The sequence below is a fragment of the Strix uralensis genome, chromosome 7 (assembly GCF_047716275.1).
Source record: "Strix uralensis isolate ZFMK-TIS-50842 chromosome 7, bStrUra1, whole genome shotgun sequence".
NCBI classification, from domain to species: domain Eukaryota; kingdom Metazoa; phylum Chordata; class Aves; order Strigiformes; family Strigidae; genus Strix; species Strix uralensis.
This window is the reverse complement of record NC_133978.1, coordinates 19471300-19496414: the sequence shown is the minus strand read 5'-3', so window position 1 is coordinate 19496414 and position 25115 is coordinate 19471300. Positions and strand designations below refer to the sequence as shown.

Below are 25115 nucleotides of genomic sequence, written 5' to 3'. Positions count from 1 at the left end.
AACTTCAGTTGGAGCCTGGAAGTCAGCGCATCATAGCTGACATATCGACTATTGTCTGTTTGCAGCACTATTGCTTATACAGACTGTTGCGTTACCTTCTTGTTGCCTTCCCCCTAAACCAACTATTAAATTAAACCAACATATTTACATGTATTACCATCCAACATAGCTATCCACTGACAACATTGAATATTCAAGACTTAATAATTAAAATTACACCACAGTTCTGTTTTGCACAGTGAGATCACCACAAAATCACCTCTAAACTTAATTTTTTGCAAAGACCACTGGATTTTTTTTTTCCAAATCTCAGTAACCTAAATAAATTCAGTGTAATTTAAGAGCACTTAGCCACTAAGTTTCTAGCATAAGACAAACGATTCACTTCTATTGCAAGGAGACAGTTCAAACTCCACTTCATAGTGAAAATGGGTGTATCCGTCTCATAGTCCATGTTTAGGCAGATAAAAAACCTTGCATTGAAATACTGCTGTAGTGTAATTGTAGAGTAATAAAGTAGTACCATTTAGCACGGTGGTCTGTGCTCAAAAAATCAGAATGGACTAAAAGGACTGAGTTGCTAGCCTTCATTTTTCACATTGGTCACCTATGAGATTTTCAAACAACAATGATCTTACAGTAAAGATGAGCCACATCCCATTTTGGAAGTGCATCAGCACCCAGTGCTGTGTTAAGCATGGACCTTCCCCCACCTCCTTCAGAACTGAAACCTACTTACGCAAACTTTAGACTTTGAGACACAACTAAATTGCAAGTTTGGATTGTAATTCTGCTAACAGAGTCTTCATAACACCACACTTTAACTTATGCATATAAATAAAGCTTCTATTACGTATCTTAATGTTGCAATTCTACGAACAGACAAATACTAGGTACTTTAAAGGACATACAACAACCTAATCCAGCATTCCACAGTGAGAAGCATCCTTCCTTTACGGAATAAAGCAAGGCAAAAGTAACTTTTGTGGGTCAAGAGTTAATTAATTATTATTTTCATTAAGTCAACCATAGGAAGTGCAACATGATGCACCATAAACAATAAGACAGGTGGTCTGTGCTTCCTCAGTAGATTTTTGACGTGCGGAGTAACGACTTTACAACCAGTAAGGTTATAAAGAAGGTACGTTTATTCAGCGCTGGGTGCACGGGGGATCGCTCCTCCACAAACGTGCACCTTCTGGAGCGAAAAGCAGCTCCTTTCTATAGCATAAAGTGTTTACATATTCATGATAATCCTGAGAATAGGGAGAGATATTACAATTAGTTTTGAGAAATCATTAACATAAATCCCGCCCCAAGTCCCTCCCCGTTGCGCCTGCACAATGTCTCCTGGTGGTCTTGGGCGGGGGTCTTCAGGATGAAGATTAAAGATGCCTCCTCTTCCTCTCGTGACTTTTCACCCAATTAGGTCTCTTCAGCATGTCAATTTAGCATTCTTTGAATCCCCCTTCCTTATCTTGGGACTCAGTAGTTGCAGCTCCTCCCTTATCTCAAGAGCCCATCCTGCTGAGAGCCCACCCTGCTGAGAGGCCTGCATCTATTTTGTTAAGGTTTCTCACTTCATTTTCAAGGGCAGCTAAGCAAAGTAGAAGTCCAACTCCATGAAAAACTAAATTATTTAAAGCATCCACATTCTGGCTCTTTAAGAAAAAAAAAACAAAACATGAGTTTTCTGATCTACCTATGGCTTTCAAACACATTACATAAGATACAACCTGAAACCATCTGTTGACCAACAGCCCTCTGCTGCTGTAGATTTCATTGCTACCCTGCCATGCAGGGGAAAAGCAGCTCTGCTGCCCCAACCTGGAGGGCTGGTGTGAGCTCAGCACTCATCTTGGCAGCATCACAGCACTCCCAAACCCCAGGCATTCTCAACTACATCATTTGAATTGCACCAAATGCTGTTTTCCCCTTGTAAACCCTGAAGCATCAGTACCGCTTAGAGCTGGTTGATGAGGTTGCAACATCTAGCAACTTCTATACTATGGTATGTCTTTATTATACATTCCTCCTACATAGTAGTCTCATCCTTCCAATTCCAGTGGCACATGCTACTGGCATTCTCAGAGACTTCGCATGTTTGGCATGATTTTCAAAGATTATTTTATCACTGAGTATTCATCGGCAGTAAACTGTGTTACTTTACATTCCACTACAGTAAAGGTCCTCCTATTTATTCCAAATATCTGTATCACCTGCTAGATTCACACAGCTAGCTCTAAATTTTCAATTTAAAAGCAAGAATTTCTGTCTTTGATGGTTAAAAATAATATAATTTAAACATAACCAGAGCCTGAACAAGCACAAACTTCTGAGTTCTCTCACATGTAATTTTCTGGAAATTTGAAAGGTAATGATCAACATTTAAACAACCAATGTCAGCAATAACTTCCCTTGCAGATAATATGAACATGACTATCCAGCTAGGAAAGCAAGGAATGTAATGAAGGAAAAACAGTAGAATTTACAGCATTTAGCCCAAATTCACTGTGGGATGGAGAAGCAGAATTGTAGGATAAAAGCAACCAGTGATCTAGCAGAAGAGAGAAGGATTTAAATCATCCACTCATATCCAAAAAAATAACAAACATCTCTTTCAAACCACCCTGATTCTTTCTGTGATATGCAAAAAAAACCCTCCACCTCTTAAAAGCTCCAGAATGTTTCCCCCTGCAGGATATGCTGCAGTCCTAAAGTTTTCACATCAGACATCTGCCCTGCATTTAAAGGCTGCTCACCACCTCTTGTCCAGGTGTCAGAACTTCCAGGCTCCCTGGCATAAACATCTCAAAAGGGCAAAGTAGTAATAAAGAAAGAAAGAAAAGAAGAGAAAAAGAAGGCAAAAATGTATATTGGAAGCAGCTCACAATAAGTTATTAGAAAGAAGGAATACTGAAATGATGGAATTTCCTTCACATTTACTTAAACAAAAAGCTCCATTTATTTTTAAATGGGCACTGTTTTAAGTGCTTGAAGCTGTGACAAATTCCACTCTCAGGCGCAGAATTCAGGTTTGGCTGGCTGCACTACGCAGGCTCTTGGCTTTGACTCATGAAATCACTTCTCTTTAAGAAAATAGAAACTAAAATTGCTAAGCAAGGTAATTTCCAACTGCAATGATTAAAGACGTGTGTTTTAGGGTATATAACAATGCAAATAGAGATTCCAAGTATGCTAACAACACATGTTACAGCCTCAGGTAACTGAGGCTTGCACTCATTTCTCTGTGGAGAAATACACAATGGAAATTGGGAAAGATTTTATAAACAAAACAATTACCAATAGTACACTCCTTGTTTTCTTATGATAATAATATGTTGAGTCTCCAAAGTGCTAGACTGACAACTGAAGTCATTATGAAAATGAGAAAGAAATAAAAGTTGACTACTGACAGGCCTGTTAAGGGCCTGTCAATAGGAAAAGCAAGCTGAAAATCTTGTATGGTATACCTAGTACTTACATAGTGAGGTAGCAACAAAAACTAGATGAAGGCTACTGAGTTAGAGGGCATTAGAAGTGGAAGGACTGGCAATATGGAGGCTGGCTGCATCATCATTTTGTCTAGTGGATACTGTCTCTGGGTAAGTTGTCCCCACGTACAAACTGTTCATTTTTTAATCAGTAACATTCCAAAAAGTCTATACATACTGTTCATCAGTCTTAAAATAATGTTGTCATTCAAAATACAGCTAAATAAAGAAAATGCCTTATGAGAAACAACAGCCAGTTATCTCAGGAACTGGTCCTTTGTTCCTGGTCTAAGACCTAATCTGCATTTTTTGCAACAATTTAAGATTACATGTCTTGCCCTACCTCTCATGGACGGGCCTTACACTTCACAACTTCCAACCTTCTTGAGTAGCCTACTACATACACACACAAAAAAAATTATGCCTTGCAGTGCTCTTTGTGGGGCTTGAATGATCCCCCTTCTCCCCGGTTCAAATTATTTCAGTCTTTCCTATTTGACTGCATTTTTCTAGTCCTCAAATTATTTGATTACTCTTCTCCCAGTCTCTGTTCAGCTGAGCCATATTTTCTTGGGGAGTTTGCCCTAACCAGCTGCAACACTTCAACTGAGGACTTACCCATAGATAAAAAAAGATTGTTCTGTATGTTTTACAGTCTATACTCATATTTTTATTCCTCCTGATATAACGTTTGCCCTTTTACAATGACAGAAATTCTGGAGAATTATCATGTAATTACTTGTTCCCTACCCTGTATTTGTGTATTTCATGATTTCTGTTAAGTGTACAATTTCAATCTGTCCCTATTCTCAATTTTCTCAAAATAATTTTGTACTGTTAAACTTGTGTCCTATGCATATACATTCCCTCCAAGTTTTGGGGCCATTTTTAGTGAATCACTTTTGTAAGCACACTCTCTATTCTATCATCAAGGTCATTAACGAAAAGATTGAAGTGAAGTAGAATGAGTACAGACCCAACAGACCGTGGCAGATCCACATTCAATACAACCATTTCATTCTGACAGACAATCATTAATAACCACCCACAGCCATTCAATGAGTCTTGCTCCTACTCTACAATAGTTTCTTTCAAGCCACATTTCTTCACTTGTTTGTAAGATTATCGCATGAAACAGTGTCAAAGAACTCACTAACATGAAAATATTAACATTTACACTTTTCTTGTCAATTCAGAAGCCTTATTGTCATGTTACAGAATAAAATTAAACTGGTATGACTATTACTCTTCCTAAATTCGTGGTGGTTGTGGCTATGTTCTTATTGTCTCTGAGACTGGTCTATAATTTCCTGGCTCCTTTCCCCCTACCTCTCCTTTTCATTTTTAAGTTTTCCAGGATCTCAAACAGCAGCTAGGGTTACTGTGATAGCTTCCGTCATTAACTTTTTTCCTTTAACATGTCAAAGCATGAATTTCATCAGGTCCAGCCTAATCAATAACCTAACCAAGTACTAAGAAGTACGTAAAAGGCTTGCTTCAGATTCGCTATCCATCTTATACATCCTCTGTGCTTTTTATTTCCTTCTTGTGCTAACTGCTGCTCACTTATACTCCTCTTCTGCTAATGTTCTGAGGATATTTTCATAGTACTTACTTCAAGTACATCTTCCAAAATTGTGCTGCCTATCAAAAATGCCACATTACAGAGCCATAGGTATACTTGCAGCTAGAAGCACACTGCAGTGAGGGCAGCTCAGTGGGCAGTGGTGCTCCAGTGGTGTATGCAGGCTGCACAGCCCTCCTGGAAAGGTCAAGGCAAGGCCCCAGAAGAAGGAAGGGGTACTTCTCAACAGAGTGGCCATTTCTAGTTCAACAGCAATACAGAGGAGATCTGCAGTAAGACTGTAACAAGAACAGAACCTGAGCTCTGCAATCCAGACGCAATCACACCAGCTAGGGAAGACCAGTTAGCAGATCGCTTGCAGCATATTAGAATCACCTCTATGTCAATTATGAAATCTGTCTCTGTACACCAGTTAGGCAGACAGAGCTGGGTTGGATGGGGGGGCACGTACCTGACAAATGATCCTGTAGATACCCTGGCTCTCGCAGTGTATGTGCTCTGACAGCACAGTGCACAAAACCAGTGACCCTTCTGTATGTTCCTACATTGTTGCACCATTACATTTAGAAAGGTTAATTAGTTACTGTCATTGCACAAAATTAAACTACATAATAATAGACTATAGTACACATGTATGTGGCAGTTCAAGATGTAAATGTTTGATTTCATTATTTTAAAATAGCAACAAAGAACAGGAAGAGAAAAAGTTTAAAGATATTAGCAGATGTGCAGCTTGCTGATTTTTGCCAGATAACTAATACCTAAGTTTTCTTTAATGTATTGTAGGGTATTCACCATGTACCCAAATTGTTTATTTCCTTTTCAAAAGAATTATACAGTGATTACATAAAACTGAAAACTACTCATTATCTTCTGGGTACACTAAGCATACTCATAGCCTTCTAGCCCTTCCCTTTACTGAAAAATTTCATTTTGCCATAAATACCAGAGACCAAAAGAAGTAGGATACTGTAGCACAATTGTAAATTATTAAAAATTAATGTTTAGGATGCAAAAGTATATTTAAAATTAATTAGTTCCCCTAAGATTAACCAAAATTTTCATCTGACATTGTATAATTTTATGACAATACTTTATAAATAGCAGAGCAAAATCTAAAAGTTTAACCTTAGGAGAAAAAAGAATAAAAATACTACTTGTGTAGGTTAAGATGGTAAACTAACACTTAGCTTTTGGGAAGTATCTGGCTTTATCTAGTTAATGGTACAAATACTACTGGCTTTGAAGAGAAAAAAAAAGAAGTACCATTCCAGACATACCCTGCTTTGTCCACCACAGAAGGAGGAAGCTAAAACACTGATTTATCATGACTTAATAAGATACTGACCGTCAGCTGAACTGCATTAACTAATGCACTTCTAGTCCAATTACCCTGAGAAGCAAAACATGTTAGTATAAACCACTAGTAAATTAACTACATATACTCAAAGAAAGTCTCAGACAACATACTAACAAAAGAAAAATTTACATTGCAACTGTTCAGTCACTAATTTACAGCTTACCACATTTTTCCTGATAAACAAAGTAATTTACAAGGACAAATATTCAGGCTTCAACTGGTAGGATTGGGGTGTGGGGTTGGTTGCTTTTTGGTTGGTTGGGGGGGGTGCGTGGTTGCTTTTTGCTATAGGTACACTTTAAAAAAGATTAGTGTTTTGGAAACTAGTAAGATTGTTACAAATGTTACTGTTCTTTTTATTGATCCTCTTAGCAATATTGAACACTAACACTAATCACTATTAGATAGCATTTTACTGGCCAATTTGATGTGGGCTGGCATTCAGTATATTTTGAAAGAGACATTAAACAACAACTGTGATTTTCTTTTACATGAAGGAGATTAATTACTACAGCTCCCACAACATAATCATTTCAACTCAGAGCCCAATAACTTAACGTGTTTAGGAAAATTAACATGTTAAGAGGCACGCCACCTTGCAGACGTGATTTGTACTGCTGCTTCATGTCACAGCTATTTCCATCGACACAAAAAATGACATTGATGCAGGCTCCTAATACTACCTTTAAACTCGGAAAGAAGTAAGAGCTCTCATATCTAATTCACTATCTGCTACACGATTAGCTTCTATGGTCTATTCACAACCACACTGGAATTCAGTCCAAATCCATATTTAGTTTAACAATTCTCTAACAGAATTTGAATGGTTAGTAGTCTGTATTCACAATGCTTGTTTATGCTTCCTTTTAGCCACAAGGTCAGTTGCATCCTGTCTATGTGGTCCCATAACAAGAAATAATTACTGCTGATTAATCTATGTCCAAAGACTGAACTATGCAGGTGAGCTTCTGAATTAAATCTAATTTCTCTCTCATGTATAGATATGTACACAAATTAGATTAGCAAAATCATCTGCTAACTCATAGGAACTCATCGTAATGTAGTTTCATTATGCTACTTTGTGTATTCTCCAAGAACACCCCACACCCACCCCAGTAGAAGTCAACGGATTTTAGAACTATTTCTGTAAGAAGATAGGTAGTGCAAGATATGGTTCCTCTTCTCACCAAACTGGGGATGTGACAGCTCTGAACAGCCAGAACACCCAAATTCTAACCCCAGTTCTACACTAACATCCTCTGAGAAGCCAAGCCTCTGTGCCCATCCGTTCTAGCTATTTATGATACCATGCCAAGGTAAATTTGTTGAAATCTCTGGACTGAAAGACTCAAAACAGAATTTTGATTAAAAAAAAACCAAAAGGTGAAAAACATGCTGTGAACCAAGTTCACCTAGGTTAATTTGAAATTTCAACAATAAGAGGAATACTGTCTGCTCACATAGGAAAGACAAGAAATAAATCCTCAGCCCCTTGCTTGTCAGAGTAAGCCTTGTTTCTGGACATCCATCACAACAAGCAAGGGACTGGTGCCATATAAAGCAGCTGACCCTGATTCCAACACATTTAAGTCTGGGTAACAGCTACATACAATTTGACAGAGAAGCCTGGAATGGAGGCTGATGTAATAAATACCCAGTGGAAACTAGTGCTGTAGTGGCCTAGTTCTCATTCCTCTAAAATTTTAAGCACTGTCATTTTTTCCATAGTATCAAGCCACCAATGCTTACTATTTGAATGGATAAGCTAAACCTGAGGACATTATTGAAGCACAAAGTTGAGCATTTTCCTAAGTATTTACCAATAAACTGAGCCCATCAGCCTGCTCTCCTTTTATACTTACTTCCCCTTTGATGGGTCAACAGCTTTGCAACTTAGAAAATGGCTACTTTGAAACTGCAGAGTTTAAAGTGATTACATTTTTAAAAAATTAGATCATGTCCCTACCTCCGTTTAAAAACGTGATTATATTTTACTGAGTACACACAACTTTTGCCAACATTATTACTTCTGCAGACACAGATGTTTGTTATCCCTGCTTAATTGAGCACAGCAAGAATTAATCTAGAGCCAGGGCAAAGACAGAAGTTAGACAACATATTGTCTCACTAAAAACACCTTCCACAAGCAACCTAGAAAGCTGTGCAATTGCACAGAACACAATGGGATCGTTAAACACAAATATACTCCCAGCAAGGGCTAACCTCCCCCACAAAGAGCAAAGCTGCAGTCAAACATTTTGAATAAAAGTGCTAAAAAATTTCTGTGTATCAAGGACTGTAGATCACATGATCCTGTACACAGACTTCTCTGAGCTCTTCCTGGGGCACATAAAATTAACAGGTATTATATGCATAAATCCATTGAGCTTCTAAAGCTTGACACTTATATATAATTCCTGCCACCACACTCCTGAAATATTAAGGTAGAATCACAAAAAAAGACAGCAAAATAAGACAAGAAGAGGAAGGGAATAAGGGGACTGCAACAGAGGTTGCAGAGGTTTATATTAGAAGTGATTATGTATTATTTCACAATACTATAATCTGGAAAGCAAAGAAATTAGGAGGTAACAGTTTTAAAAACAAATACAGAGTTACAAATTTACTATATATAACAAATTGTGGAGTTTCCTACCACAGAATGTTTTCTATGTCAAAGTGCAATTTGGTTCATAAAGACTAGACCTATTAACAGAGGACAGGTTGACCAGAGGCAATTACAGATTATTAGCTAGATCCAGTTCAGGATACCCCTAAACTAGTGACAGTCAGAAAGAAAAAACAAACAAGGGAAGACACTTCTTAGACATGCCTTTTTGTTTTCAGAATCTTTCTCAACACATCTTCTTTAGGCCACAGTAAACACTGCTTGACCAATAGAAACAATGTAACCCTAGCCAAAAGCCCTTCCTAAAAAACCAAAGCCAAAACAAATAATAATAAAAAAACCAAAATCAAACCCCACACCAAACAAAAAGACCACATAACTAAAAAACAACACTGAACAAATAAAAGGCCATAAAAATGAAGACAACTAATTACCAATTGATTGCTGGGGACAAAGAATAAGAGAAAGTCGACTCAAAGAACAAATTTTAAATGAGGCAACCAGAGAGGGGCACCAAGCAAAGTTCCTTCCTTTATTAACCATTCTCCGTGTCGTTGACTACTAGTCTACCAACACAGAAAGACAATAAAGAAGGTATGATATTAAGTCCAAATACATGAACCTTGGTAGCAACAGGTGTAAGTCTAAACTAAAAGAATAACCACCTACAACCCTGCCATAAAATTGAGGGCAAGGGGGAAAAGAGACTCCATAAAGCTGAAAAACCAAGTGATTCTGGGGAGCAACCAATGAAAATAATGGGGTGGCAAAAGTTAAAATTTCAGAAATGTAAAATGAGTGAGCTGGAGGAGAATGCCAAACAGAGCACCCCCTTACCAACTACCACCAGAATAAGAAACTGGGCTAAGCAAATTCTCAGTCTAACTCAGCGTGGTAGCTCTCATGTTCTTCACTAAGATGGCCAGGAAGACCGAATGTAACGAGCAAACTCAGTACTAAGGCTCTCAAATGTTTGAAATCAAAATACCAGACTCAAGTTCTTCAATATTTTCCTCTGTATTTTTCTTCTCCTTACTGCAAAGGATCTGAAAGAGCTGAGTAAATGAGCAATGTCATTGGACTTTATAAAAGATGCAGATCTTGCATAAAGTGTAAATATGCAAGGCACAACAATTTTCTTCCCAATTACTTACCTAATGTTGTTGCTTTTTGTTAGTACACCTTGCAAATTTGCACCATTACGAAAATGCGTTCTAATACTTTGTCTAGCAGTTCTACCCGATTATCTTTTCTACTAGGCAGAGTTATATTTCTGATCAAGACATAACTAAATATGCAGTCAAGTGACATATAAAACCTATGTCATTCGTAACACAAAGCTTTCAATGACAGCATCCTGGCTGCATCCAGAAATCTGAAGGTACCAGCAAACATATTTTCCTGTTACTTCATTCAATAGGAATAAAAAACTTACAAGGCTGAAATTTAAACAGCTAAGAAAACAGGACTGATTCCAGCTGTAAAAATGTCTGTATTTTCAATCCTGGGTTGCTGCCTAAGGCAGCAACAGCCACCAAAGTCAAAGAAATTCTCTCCTGGGAGAACCTTCTGTCTGCAAGAGAGAGGTTACTCTAGTTGTGGAAGCAAAACAACAGACATCATTAAAAAGATGACAAATGCTGCGCTACATTGACCTAGTCTAGATTCCAAATAACTTCTGCAGTACTAGTGTGCATTGATAAAATCCTAGTGCAACAGAGGAAAAATATCCCTAATGACTAAAGAATCTCCAAAGCAATTTTGCCTTGAAAGTACACAAAGATGCAAGTATTTCCTCTAGGAAGATAGGTTTCTTTATAAAAATGTCAAATGGATTTTTGGCAGTGATGTAGTTTTCTTATTCCAACTTTCAATTTTCAAAATTATTTCCAAGATCTCAGTCTGCCAGCAGGGCAAGGAGATAAACAAGTTGTGACATTAAGTCCAAGTAAGCTTAGAGGAAAGCACTGGATTTGGCATTGCATTTCCCAAGGAACATGCAGATGACAGGCAAACACATACACATGCTTCCCCCTCTGCCCCCAAATTCAGAAATCAAGACATTTAAGTGAATGCTATTGAGGCAGAAGAATATAATTTTCCCTCTTTAAAGTAATTTGGATAATTATAGCCTAAAAATAATGCTGAACACTTGAAGGAACTATTAAGTAATTAGACTTTGCAGGTGTGTCATTTACTTTGTGATGCCCAGACAGAAGGAAAAAAATTGACACATAACACCCGTTTGACCATTAGCTTTTCCAAGAAGTTCCTACTCATACAGAAAGTTACAAGTGTCCATGTTTCAAAAGCCAGAATTCAAGTGATTAGCTTTGTCTAGACTGGTATGTGTAGTGCTCCATTAGTATTATTATGTTTTTACAAGATCAGTAATAAAATCCTCCATGAAAGCTGATTGGAAAACCATAAAGTGGTTTTCCAAAAGTGCACTGACAGAAGATAAGTCCTCCATAGAGTCCTACACATCAGCTACTGTTGCAAACATACTTTTTTTCAAGGAGTACATTGTGCTACTACTTCTCTTCCTTCTGGGGAGGTAAACTGCTTATGAGATGAAGGATTAAGAATAGCACTATTAAAGACAGAACTAGTAACCAGCAGCCTTCATGCTGTCCTGAGCTAGGGCACCTATGGATGGTAAGGTATAAATCCTGGCTTTCATTAAAAGGGACTGAGGGTTTACCACCCTCCTAAAGATCAAGAGTTTTTCCACAACCTCTTCAGAACAGCCCAGAGTTGGCCTTCACCAGTCCTTAACTGGTGCATTAAAATTGTCATCACTGCTTCTCATTAATGTGATATTATCAGTCAATGGAAATTCCTTTGGTAAGCAGCTAAGGCAACTTCTCCCCACTCTGACAAAGGAAAAATAAACAAATTTAAAAACCCACACTAACCCAACAGGTTGATACTCATAAAAAAGGGGGGAATGAAAGATGCTTCATTTCATTTGACACCACTTTCCTCTGTATTCAGTAGCTATTGGGGGTTTTGATTTTTTTAAGAACAAAGAATGTTGGCAGAATTAAAACTGCATGACTACACACCTAAATAATGGAAATGGGCAGAGGAAGGAAAATTCAAACATTAATTTATGTGCTAAAATTCTATTTATTGCCTACAGTCATTGTGGGGGTGGATAGGCACAAGATCATTGTGGGGGAAAGTGATGGGTAAGCTATTTGTTGAACTCTTCACTTACCAACTATGTGCAGTCCAAAACAAGCAGCTGGATCTCACTTCAGCATTCACACTCGAAAGCATCGCCAGCACCTACCTCATATCACAGTAATTTGGCAAACTGGAGTGATCATGCAGAACACCACAACGCAGCACCAGCAGCTCTGCTGCAGCAGTCAGGTGCTGAACCTGGAGCTCTCCTTGAAAACACGTAAATGAAAATCAACTATTTGATCTTCCTCATACACCAGAGGATAACACTGAAATGTAAAATGGGTGTCTAAAACAAAACTGACCTCAGTTAAGTCTAGGACCAGTTTCACCAAGAAAATATTATTGCTAGATAGAGAAATAAGATTTCTTCCTCCCCACTGTAACTTTAGCCAGGTATAAAACTATACTAATTATACTACAGAGGCATAAATTATAATAGTTTCTATAATTTTTCCTTTCTCATGACATGACCGAAGACCAAAGGATTTTTCATAGTCTCAAAAAAAACTCTCCTGAATTTTTTTAATCTAAATTCAGTCTTTTAGAAGAAAGGATGCAAAGTAACTGACAATGCTATTCTTTTAAAAACATTTATGCAATCCAGTCTGCTTAACAGCTGATTGCAATTAAACAAAATTTATTTTTGACCTCTGTCTTTGTTTATATCAGTAACCAAAAAAAAAATCCCAAGCAAAAAAAAATGTTTAGTTGAAGCAACAAGCTCAGCAACAGGCACATTATACAGCACATGGCTTTTAAGCAGGAAGTCACCATTATACAGTTCGGACCAAACTGTTGTCTCAGTTTTATTAGGAGTAAGAGTGTGCTCACTCCCTTGCTCTAATTCTTCTTGTGTGCATTATATCCAAGTTATGCTATATCCTACCAACAGCTAGAATTTGTTATGAATATTTTGTAATGTGTCAGAATCCTCTATTTATTGTACAAAATTTAATATTTGCTTAGTCAAGTTCCTCCGTAATTTATTAAAATTTAGAACGTAGAATTTCACAGTTTGGTTAAATCCTCTTAGGAAAAAGGCTTGATCTATACTAAGTCTTCACAGAAATATTCTTCAAAGCAGGAGTTAAGCTGTCCATGGCCTCAGCTGCTTCTCAGTTGGACAGCAATTTCTCAGCACTCCTTTTCTTCCTGAGCTGGTGCCTGTAATTCTTCAGTCTCATGTGATGCCATTCTTACTGAAGGAATTTTCTGAGCACTCCAGATGATCAACTCATGCAGTTACAAACAAAGAATGATGAAGATGAGAGTGTGATCAAAAAGTAAATCATAATCACAGGATAACTGAGGCTAGAAAGGACGCCAGAGAAGGTCTCTAGTCTAACCTCATGCTCAAAATATGTCCAAGAGGTCAGATCAGGTTGCTCAGGGCTTTATCCAGTTGGATCTTAAAATCCTCTGAGGATGGAGACTGTACAGCCTCTCATTCAAATGCGTGACTTTCCTAACGGAGGGGAAAAAAAGCGCCTTACAACCAATTGGAACCTTTGTTGTTTTAATTGATGTCCATAAATTCATAACATACTTCACATGCTTCCTGATGAAAGCTCCTACTGCTTATTTATGAGTGATTTTAACAAACCAAATGAGGACATTAGTATGACTGGACAAATGAAGACATTATTATGTCCTACCTACAACAGAGACCTATTGGCACTTCCGTATCAGCTCAACAGGCCAGCATCATACAGAAGTAGTGAAAATTCAGTATATAGAAAACAAGGAGTTGCCACAGAGAATTCTGAGAGTTCACCTCAAGAACAGCATTTCCATTGTTCTATTGAAGAGATTATTGAAATTTGAGTGTTATTAATACTCAAGGTCATCCACAATTCCAGACAAGATGAATATCATAATTCATTCACGTCTTTAGATAACATGAGCCCAAGCATTTAGCATTCATGTCATTACTCAAATGAATTCCAGACAAGCTGAAATAAGAAGAGGAAGGGAAGCCCAGGAACAACCTGGAATATTGTTGCACTTTTTTTATTAATACCATCAAAATGAAGTGGGAGGGTAGAGACATGAGGAAAGAAGTACTACAGTTAGCATAACCATTTTCAGACCTGCCAGAGACAGCTAAAATTGAAGTAAAACAATATTAAAACAAATTAGTATTTAATGTTTCCTGCTGTGAAAATCCAAATTTAAAAAATCCAAAGATGTTTAAAGAATTTAGGATTAATTAGAAATCTTATCTTAGAATTTGGATTCTTGTTCAAACAGTTTTATGTATTTTTTTATTTACTATACATACATGAGATAAAATATCTCAAAGGTTAAAGTTTATTGATAAATGACTTATCAATCCTAACTCCTGTACAAACAGTACACACACTCCTTACCAGAGGAAAAAAGTGATATAATTTTGTAATTCATACTAGAAGTAATATTTTTCACAGCAGAATTAAGCAATTCAGTTGGGCAGAACACTGCAACAGTCATACATTTTCCACGTTCTCTCTCCCAAAGCCTTATGTATTCCTTTGCAAAATAACCCTGAAAAACAAGAACTTGCTAGTACTGCTGCTTCTGCCTAGAAACGTTCCCGGAGCTACACAGTCAGAAAAAGCAGCTTCAACTTGAAAATGCCACTCTATCCTTAAGACTGAGAAGCTCTCTGTTCTGGTGGAGATTACCAGACTTTACCATCTTCTGTCTGTGAACACTGACAGTTCCTACCAGAGCAAGAACTGAATACAGTGGAATTGTCCAGGTACCCTTCCAGCTGTGATACCAGACAAACATGCAGAGCAGAACCCATCACAAGCAAAAAATGAACACAGAAAAACACTAGCTAAGTAGGACTGCTATAATTATTAACAGTAAATGGTCTGATTTAAGAAATACATTACTAAACTACCTTTCTATCTCTCCCAAAAAGGAAGAGCCCTTTAAGAAAATACATTTGCACAACAGAAGATATTTCTTCTCAAAAGATGGCTATTATCCATATCAAACCTACAGTTTTAAACCCAGATATCTAAAAGGAAAAGATAATATAAATAACTTTTTGCTAACAGGAAAGTTATATTCTCTCCTTGCCCATCCTCCCCTGAAACAATGCATTTTAAGAGAAATGTCTAAAATGATGTTTTAAAAAACTTCCCTGAAAAATTTGGGGAAGTTGTCTAGCTTCAAGAATTTAAACAAACTAGGAGCACCTTAAAAACAGCACTTTCAGTTAAAACTGCGCTTCATCCTGCAGCACTGCCAAGCCCACAATGATGCATTCTTTCCTGGTACTCTTTGAGAAAAATAAATAAATCTATATTTAAAATCTATCAAGCATCCATAATCAGAGGAGCCTGAAGTTTTTGTTGGCAACATCTTTTTTAACATACTTCAAAAGTACTTAAACTCCCCAGATATCATCTATCATAATATAAGTACTGCATAGATTTGTTGCATGTAACAATGTCCATAATAGACATCACAGAGAATGCTGCAGTTTACTAATCACAAGTTTTACGAAGCTTTGCTGTCTATTTATTAGCATGCCTCAGGTGCAGTATAATGGAAAAGTTTAGGGAACAGGCAGAGTATATAATCAACACTTTGGAGTTCTTTTGTGTTTGGTTTTTTTGTTTGGGCGGGTTTTTTTTTTTTTTTTTTTTTTTTGCAATTTTCCCTCCCTTTCCCCGACTATGACCTATTTGCTTGAATAACATGCAGACATTAAGCTGTTTCCATGTCACAGTACAGCTCATCTACTGATGTGCTGAGATGCATTAGCTGTTGTTTATTGATGCATTTATAAGTTCATTCTACTGGGAATACCAGTTGGAGAATCAGAAAGTCCTTTGATATCCTCTGCTTTGTGACACACTTTACTGATTAACTATTTCCTAAAATACATTATTTTAACATTTTGTGGAAATACTTACAGAAGATTCCTCCTCTTCAAACAGTCTCCCACGTCTGAATCACTCTTACATATTTTTAGTCCATTCATTATTTTCAAAAGTCAAAATGTGATAAATCACATACCATTTTTTAAATAAAAACATAAGAATTACATGCACCAAACATCATCTACTACAAATATTGATTTACATTTTACCAATTATTAGAAATGAACAAGCTAGCTGGTCTTTACTCAAGAGTGTAAAACGCCAAAACAAGTTTCATGCAGATAGAAAAAAAAAAAAAAAGCAGCAAGGTAATTTCCCCTTGATTCCCTACAGGCTTCTTATATGTGAACTGTTCCTCCCTTCTGTATAAATTTTGGTGAGCTAAACTATCATAAAAAAGAATTCTAGACAAGACACTAATATGCGATCATTATTTACAGTTCATCCTACATGCTTCAGCCTTTAGCATTATTAACCTTTGAACCAGCAATTACTTACTGCTTATTTGCAGTGTATATACTCATAAAAACCTACCTTTGTGCCAAGAAGTGTTTATGACATTTTGTAAGCTTGACTACATTTTAAAAATAGATGTCTACAATAAACCCACATTCACTGTTCCGATTTAAACAGGATGGGAAAGTGGCTTTTATTCAGCAAAGAAATTCAGCAAGCTTTAACTGTCTGAATTTTTGGAGCTGTAAAAGACGACAGGGGAACATAATTCCAAAAGCCAGGCTTCTAGCCTACAAATTCAAGGACTGCAAGCTTGATCAAATCCACACATGAAAACAATTGTGGCAGAATGTAAAAAGCCAGGGCCTATTGCAAAATAATTAAGCAAAAGATCACCAGGGTTCATGTCCTGTTACACTTTCACGGCCAACTACAACTTAGTGAAGTCTTATCTCCAACATAAAATGGCATTGTTTCAGGCTTGAAGAGATGTTCACGTTTATATCTATGAGTTTTAAAAACCTGATTTCTCTAATTCTCAAATAAAACACGAGGATTCAGACATTGTGCTTTTAATGACAGAACCCCTGGGAAATGAGTGCAATGCAATCAAAGCAGTGGGGAAAAGAGACAAAACAGGGATCACATCCTGTATACCATAAATGCTATGCAAAAAAGGAAGGTACTGCTCTAAGTGGGATGCTCTAACTGTAAAAGGGGAGAAAACAAATGGGACTAAGGATACGTCAGACAACATGATCATAAGCCTTATTTCATTAGTAACTAGGCAGCAAATTATTTTTATTGCCTGCAGCAGCATCTGACCAAAATCAGTTTTCTTTCAACACCTTTAGAATCAGTTGGCCAATGTCCAACATTTTGAAATAAAAAAACCAGAGATCTCAAAAATACTTATGTTCTTTAGACTACATGAAAATTATGGTCAGGTAGAGGAAAAAAGGCCCAATTTCCACTTTTAGTGAGGGGAAAGTAGGAAAATTCACCTCTTATGTATTTATTTGGCAGCAGGTCAATCAGTACAGACTATCCACAGTACTGTCCGTTGTTATGGAGGAGAATGGGATTAAGGATTGGAGGAGAAAGGATAAGGAGATAAAGAGACAATCCAAATACATACAAATGTAAATTTTATTATTTCTGCAGCTCACAGAAACTATGACCTGCAGACAGTAACTTGTTTTAATAGCCTTACAAATTGAGAATAACTTGGACAAGTATTTACATTTCTTGACCTCCTCCTCTTAAGTAGGTTGCCTAGAAACATCTTACCTCAAAATGAACGGGAAAATGGATTATGCACTCCTATCTGCGTATTTCAAATATTTTGTTGAATCTATTTTATGAAATCCATGTAAATAATTTTCCATTATGCTTTTTACAGCATTGAGCACAATGAAGATACTCAATGAAGGCAAAGTAGACATGTAATAATGATCATATACTCTGAAAAGGCTTCCACAGACAAATACAAACCTGGATACAACACGCAGAAGTGTTGGTGGGATGACTCAGCTCCTAATGATATTTCATTTATGTTCATTTTTTTTAGCAGCAACCTGAGGTTATTAATAGCTCCCAGTATGCTACTTTGAGCTGTGGATTCATTTTCCTGTTAATGGTAGCAATAGGTTCTTCATCAGTGGTTTTAAGAAAATGCTGGATTTTGCCATATGGTTGGATTTGTATGGGAGTTTCTCATGAAAAGGCAGAGTGTAAGAAATTGTTGCTATATTTAACTTCCATGTCCTCACACGCACAGCAGACAATTGGAATGGACACTGTTCTAGTATTTACAAGCGCAAACGATGGTCAGTATTTACTGCATGTCCTGTTTAAGAGGACTACAGGGACTTTAAACAAGAGAACATATGGATAGATCAGAGGATTGGTAATGCAATACTGAGCTTTTCACCTCTAGGTCATTGGTTCAAATCTAAACTGGTCGGTAATGAAGGCAAGCTATTATCATCTGACAGCTCTGGCCTTTGCAAATTGATTTGTCAGGCTCAGTCCAGTTCCCATCACTCAGAATTCACAATTGCAGTTTGCATTCCCAAAAACAACTTCACCCCAGCAAAGCAACAAAAAATTGAACAGAGACAGAAGTAATTTCTCCCTCTTCAGGCACCATCTCCAGACCAGGACCTAGGGAGAGCGCCAGAGGAACAGTGAAAATTACACCACCAGTAGCACAGCACATAATTCTGTGGATAAAGATTACTTCTGCCTCTCAGATACCCAATTATAATTACCTCTGTACCAGTATAAAGCTTTCTGGTTTTTTATTACTAAACAAAGAAAACAAGAAAGAAGAGACACCAACATGCAGGTTTTAAAATTAAAATTCCACAGTGTTGCTTAAAGATTTCTTCGGAAATCTTGTTCAAAGATGCATTTCGTAAGGCTGAAGGTTTTGAAAAAAATGGGCACAGTGCTCAATAAAGGGAATATAAGATTTAATATGCATTTTGTTATGATGTATTTGTAGCCAAAATGTTTAAACAACACTTGTAGCACCAACACTTGAGAATTGTATTTCCTGCAGATGGGTTTAATTCAGAAAATTATTTATTTACAAGTTACTGTGATGGTACTAGAGAAGTCATGTTTTTACAGTATTTCTTCATAAATATGTTGAGAGAAAATGTACACATTAGTCCATAACAGCACATAACTTTCTGCACGCTTTCATAAATTTGAATAAAAATGGCTTTAAGCCTCAAAACCATAAGTCTAGCCTCTTCCTTTGCCTCTTAACAGTTTGGCAGCAATCACAGCAAACACTCTCCATGTACCACAGTTCTCCATTTTACCAAGTGATAACTGCTACTGAAGTGAATAGAGACACCAAGTTTTAATATCGCACCTTTTTAAGATCACCTTTATTTCACATATTTAGGGCACTGGACAACAAAATCTACTATGAACACAAAACATTACTTCTAAGACTACAACAGAATACATACAGCTCACAAATCTTGGAAAGTATGAAAAAAATAACTTAAGAGCCTCCTGCTTTCGTTGCAGGTTCCTTTGTTTTTACTACAGTGTTGATAATATACTTAAGTTTTTCCTCCCTTTTCCAACAACTTCAGAAACAGAATGCTTACTGTAACTTTAGGAAAGCCACAACAGGTTAACTTTCCAACTGAATGATTGCACATAAGTTCAGCAAGCTGAATGATTGAGTTGGCATGTAGTCTATTGCTATAAAAATCAGAGTAGCATACCAAGAGATACCCTAGTCCCGTGTCCCGTAAACAGTGGCTGGTGAGATCCACCCAAACCTTTTAACTTTCTCAGGTCACAGAACAGGAAACCCTATGCATCAAGTGATGTAACGGAGAGAAAAGAAGGAATAAACTGCATGCTAAACTTGCCTGTCAAGAGATATAAGAGACCTATGTATTGCATCAAACTTGCCTTAGAGAGTGTCCAGGCTACAGCTAGGAGATGGTTCCTCCTACCAGTCTCCTACCCTCCTACACAGGGTGCAAGCATCGGAAAGGGGGCTGCCTATACATGAAGGCAAAATCTTACAGTCTAAAGACTGCCTATTACTTGACTTGCAGTTAACAGGAACAATAGAGAGATCCATGCAAGACAATCAGAATTCCTTGACAGTCAGTAACAAGATTTCTTGAGGCTCCTCTCTGCCATCAAACACTGCGTATCTGTGCTAGGGAACGACCTGCAGTGACAATAACTTTGGAAGTGTGACTGCAGCTACTACTGATAGAAAAGGAAGAAATTAAAAGTCAAAGTTTAAACAAAGGCAAGAAGTGGAGTATTTCAGAGAACAAATTAAACTGCTTGATTCAATGTGGGTGGAACGTATGTTAGAAAACTGAAGGATGTGTAAGGCATTTAAATTTCACAAGTTTGCATGAGACAAAAATTAAAAGACTAATAAGATCTACAGGTACCAATAGACACATTTGTTATAAGACTTTTATTGGTTCTGAACAGTAAGCTATGCAGATTTTAGAAAGAATAGCTGTGACTTTTTATTATTCTTTCATCTTCCTATCTCAGTTTCTTTTTTGTATCACCTGCTGCATTTTGCATAGTTGCACCAAAAGTTATTTGGGACAGCCACAACTGTTCTTTATAGAGATAGGCTTATAGAGCACTAAAACACAGTGGAGGCTAAATTCTGATTAGTGTGGATAGAACCTACGATAACTACAACAATGTGATACCTAAAGGCTCTGCCACTATTCTTTCATCTCTAGCTAAGAAGGTTTGTGAAGCTCCATAAACCGGGAAATAAACACACTTTCTCTTCCATGTACTCTCCATGAAAATTCGCATAAGAAGGCTTAATGCCTAATAACATCACCAGGACTGGATAAAGGAGGATTTAAATTCCCATTATCCTTTCTAATGAACTCGTGACTACAGTCTCAAAATAGACTGTTAACCCAGAACAGACAAAAGAACTGACATAATTTTTACCTGAAAGAAATTAACCAAAATGTTTTTAGAGCTGTCACAAGCATAAAGAAAGCAAAATTTCTAAATTCTCTGGGTAACTGTAAGTAAGTTTGTCTGTACTGGGCAAATCAAGCACACTCTTACCCCTCACCCCACCCCAAGAATGCTGTGGGCAAAAGGCTAGCACCACCCAGGTGAGAGGGGGGGAAAAAAGTTCCCATTTAATTCAGTCTGAATGACAAGCAGCATGCTTGATTAGATATACTCTTGATCAGGTGCTAGAATAGAATTTAAAGACTTTCCTGGTCTAGTGAAATTATCATTTCTATCACTTCCTAAATGAGAACAGATTTTCAACAGACTCGTTCAAAATTTTTAGCCCATAATACATTTTTGGTAATTATTTTTAAAAGCTGTCATGTTCAAGTCATGTATTACCTCATCAGTTTAGTTCTCAGCACAGCAGTACTTTCTTTCCTTCTGGAGACAAACATGAGACTATGTTGCTATTGTTGCAATTGTTTTCTAGAACTGCTGTTCAATGTCAAGTATACCCCAGCACAAAACCTTTCAGTCTAGATTTTCAAGTCTGAAGAGCAGCACAAGCTTAGAGAGGTTTGTTTTCAGCACGGACTTCTTTCTTTCAAACTGCACGAGAAATTACACAACTGTTTTTCCTCCCATTTCACACACGTATTTTTTTCATGATTATAACACTCGGAATTTGTTCTGAAATCTGAAAAAACTCTTTGAATTCTTTTCACATGCACGACCAGCCACTATAATACCCACAACAACTTCACTCCGCTGAACAACTAGAAAGCCACTGTGTCCGCAACTTTTTGAAAGCAGAAGGTGTATATTGTTATGGTTTCTATTTAGGGCTGTAATCCTCACAAATCCTCACTCGTAATCCTCCTACTGAAAGACGGGTTTCAAGCGAAATCAACCTGGAAAAGCAGTCAACTGCTTTTTTTAAAAGCAAAGCACATGCTTTTGCCTACCTTGGACCAACATAGTAAATACACTTCTATAACTGAACAGCTTCTTCTAACCAACAGCTTCTACAGCAGTTTAACTTTTAAAGGGATTTGATCACGTCCGAGTTATTAACGAACATAATGCAATATCAGTGATATTAATGTCAAAGACCCCTTCTGATAAAAGGCCTTTTTAGCCTCCAGTTCTCTCGTACCTGCTACTCCTTTTCTCTTCTAAAGCTGACCAGCTGCAGGCGTGCCGAGGGGCCCTTCACCTACAGTTACGCCGGGTCAGGCCCCGGGGGCCACGGCTGAGCCCCAGCACAGAAACCCCGCGGACCGCAGCCCACCCACGCGTGGGCTGGCTGCCCCACCACCAGCAGAGGCCAGGCCGTGTGGGCATACGGGTCTGCATCGCTTCACAGAGCTGGGAGAGGCACTGGTAGGTCTCCAGGCACACGCAACACACCACCGGTTATCGGTTGGTTTGCTTTTTTTTTCCCCCCCCCCTGAGGGGATGGGACGGGAGGAAAGAAATCCCAACTATTCCCGAAAGCGGCGGACCCGGTACCGCGGTACAGACTGCCCCGCTCCCTCACCCTACCCGCCCGCACGGCTGAGGGGAGCGGCCCCTCGCCGTCCCGCCGCCGGAGCCACGGCCCCGCTGCCGCCCGGCGCCGCGAGGGTCAGGACGGCTCCGGACAGTCGCAGCGGGACCCCGCGGGGGTGCGGGGTGGGGACACAGGACGGCGGCGGGCCCAAGCCCCTCCCCAGAGCAGCGGGGCGGTGAGTCCCTACCTGCCGGCGTCGGATCCCGCCGCGGCGCGCAACACCCCCTCCCCTCAGCCACCCTCATCCCCCGCTGCTATAGCTACGGGCAGCGCGGCAGCTGCCTCTCGCGAGAGGCGCCATAGTCCCGCGAGAGCCGCGGGCCGCGCCGGTGGTGAGGGGCGCCTCCTCTCGCGAGAGGGCTGAGGGAGTCCTGTCACGTCCAGTCTAGTCAGGTCCAGTCCAGTCCGGTCCGGTTCCGCCTGCTCCGCTTTCTTCACCGCCATTTGTCATTCCCTCGGTGGAGGGCGGCCCTCCCCCGGGTTGGGGCGCTGGGGAGGGCAGGCGGCCTAACTCGGTGCCCCGTCCCAAAGGGGGCGAGAGGTGTCCGGTGTGTCCAGCTAACCCCCTCGCTGGGAGGCAGCGCCTACGGCTGCCCCCTGACCCGCCCGTAGCTAGGAATCACTTCAGGTGTGCGTGGGGCCGAGTCCCCCAAACCCTCCTTACTCCGCCGAGGTGCTGGCGCTGAGGGGTCGGTGGCTGCCGGGCCCGGGGCTGGTGAAGCGCCGCTCGGGACGGGCCCGGCCCGGGAGGGCGCTCGCTGCCGGCACCGCCGAGGCTCGTTCCGCCCGCAGCACCTTCCCGCGGCCAGCGCCTTCAGCCGGTGCGGCAGAGCTTGCTTCATAGAGCTGCCTGGATAGAAGCAGCTTTTTCATGGCAGAGAAGAAGTAGGTGTGCTTGCAGAGTGTGTATGATCTCACCGATCCTAAAGTATGGGCCGTGGGAGCTGATAGGACTGGAGCCAAAGCACATGCATGTCTAGCAAAAGTTTACTTGTAGTTCATGTGAGAGCTGGGTTTCCTCACAGGTTAGAGCCATAACATTGTATGTTTATCATTTGTCCAAGTACTTCAGGTGCGAATTAGGCCATCTCAGGATCTGGGAAAATTTGAATAAGACCTTTTACAAATTTATATTTTGATTTTCTGAATACTGGGCAATGTGTAAAATTAATATTAAGCTCACATTCTCTGAACTGCATCAGCTGCACATAGCAGTATGTGATTTTCCTGTCACCAGGAGAGAGTCCCATTTCAAACCCACAGAAGTAAATGGACCCTTTTCTATGAATTCAGGATCATGCATGTGGAGAGAATCTGAAGATGACTGGGGGGACTGCCATTTCCATGAGCAGTGGGTATCTTAGTGCTAGCACCCTGGATAAACAATGTAATTAATTACTCAAACATGAAGACGTGAGTACTTACACACTTTCTTTTCCGCCCTTGTATTTCAGTGTTCCCGACATCTGAGAGATACATCTGTTGTAACAATCCTTATAGAGGAGTGCCACCAACTCTGTAAGTTGTGGAGGAATTTCTTTTTGTCCAGTTGTTGAGGGCCATTTTTACATATGAGAAGCGAGTGAGTTGGTGCATAATGTTCTGTATCTAAAACATGTATTTCTGTGTGCCAGAATTACCAACTTCTGATAATTCAGGTATACTGTCAGTGGTATAACAGATGCATAGAGTATGCCTGGAGGACTGAGACTGCCTGTTTCCTGCCCAGATCAAACACTTAAAGCATATTGTTTGTATATACAGGTGTCTGCAACACTGTTTGTGCCACTGGTGTTAATATGGCATTTCTAACACCATTAAAACAATACCAAAAAAAGTTTGTGCATTTGGAAGAATGCTTGTTTACTTGTGACTTCCTATTCCATTTCAGTCTTTTGCTTCGGGAATCAAGCCAATCATACTGGGAGAGAGAGCAAATGAGGAAGACCTCAAGCCTCTCTTAGGGGCCAAAGATAATTAAGAGAAATATTTAGAGATAGTAGACATAATGAAGCCCTAAATCCATGCTAGCCTCAGACCCATTGAAGTATGGCTGTTTTTATAATAGAATATGGAAGTAATTACTTATCTGAGCCAGGCACTATGGAGTTTGACTAAAGCGCTCTTCAGTGTAATTGAATTTGTATAGCATCTCTGAGCAGGGGAGGTCCTGCGTGATAAGGCCCATAGGTTGTCTTTAGGCTGGCCAGCAGAAAGTTTCTCATTTGTTTGTTTCTCCTTCCATGGGCCACTTTGTTTTCCCATCAGTGAATGATGTATAATCAGATTGTTGCTTAAGGCAGGAACTTCCCCCAGTAAGAAGGGGAATTCTGCAGAGTCCTTATTTAGCCTTTTATGCAGAGGGATGTTTTGGAGCACAAGTAAAGCATTGCTTAGTGGGTAGCCTTTTTCACTGCTCTTAGTGCCCTCTTTGTTTTTTTCTCTCCAGCTACAAATGCAGGGGCCCAG

At 39.1% G+C, this 25115-nt stretch overlaps 1 protein-coding gene across 1 annotated transcript in view; it reads right to left on the bottom strand.

Moving 5' to 3' along the window:
- The window catches only part of USP54 (ubiquitin specific peptidase 54), a 107483-nt gene extending 84628 nt beyond the window's left edge, over window positions 1–22855 (bottom strand). Inside the window, exon 1 of the mRNA XM_074874659.1 lies at window positions 22834–22855. The gene's annotated coding sequence lies outside the window, so the exon portion shown is untranslated. The remainder of the gene's footprint in view (window positions 1–22833) is intronic.
- Window positions 22856–25115: the final 2260 nt, after the last annotated feature.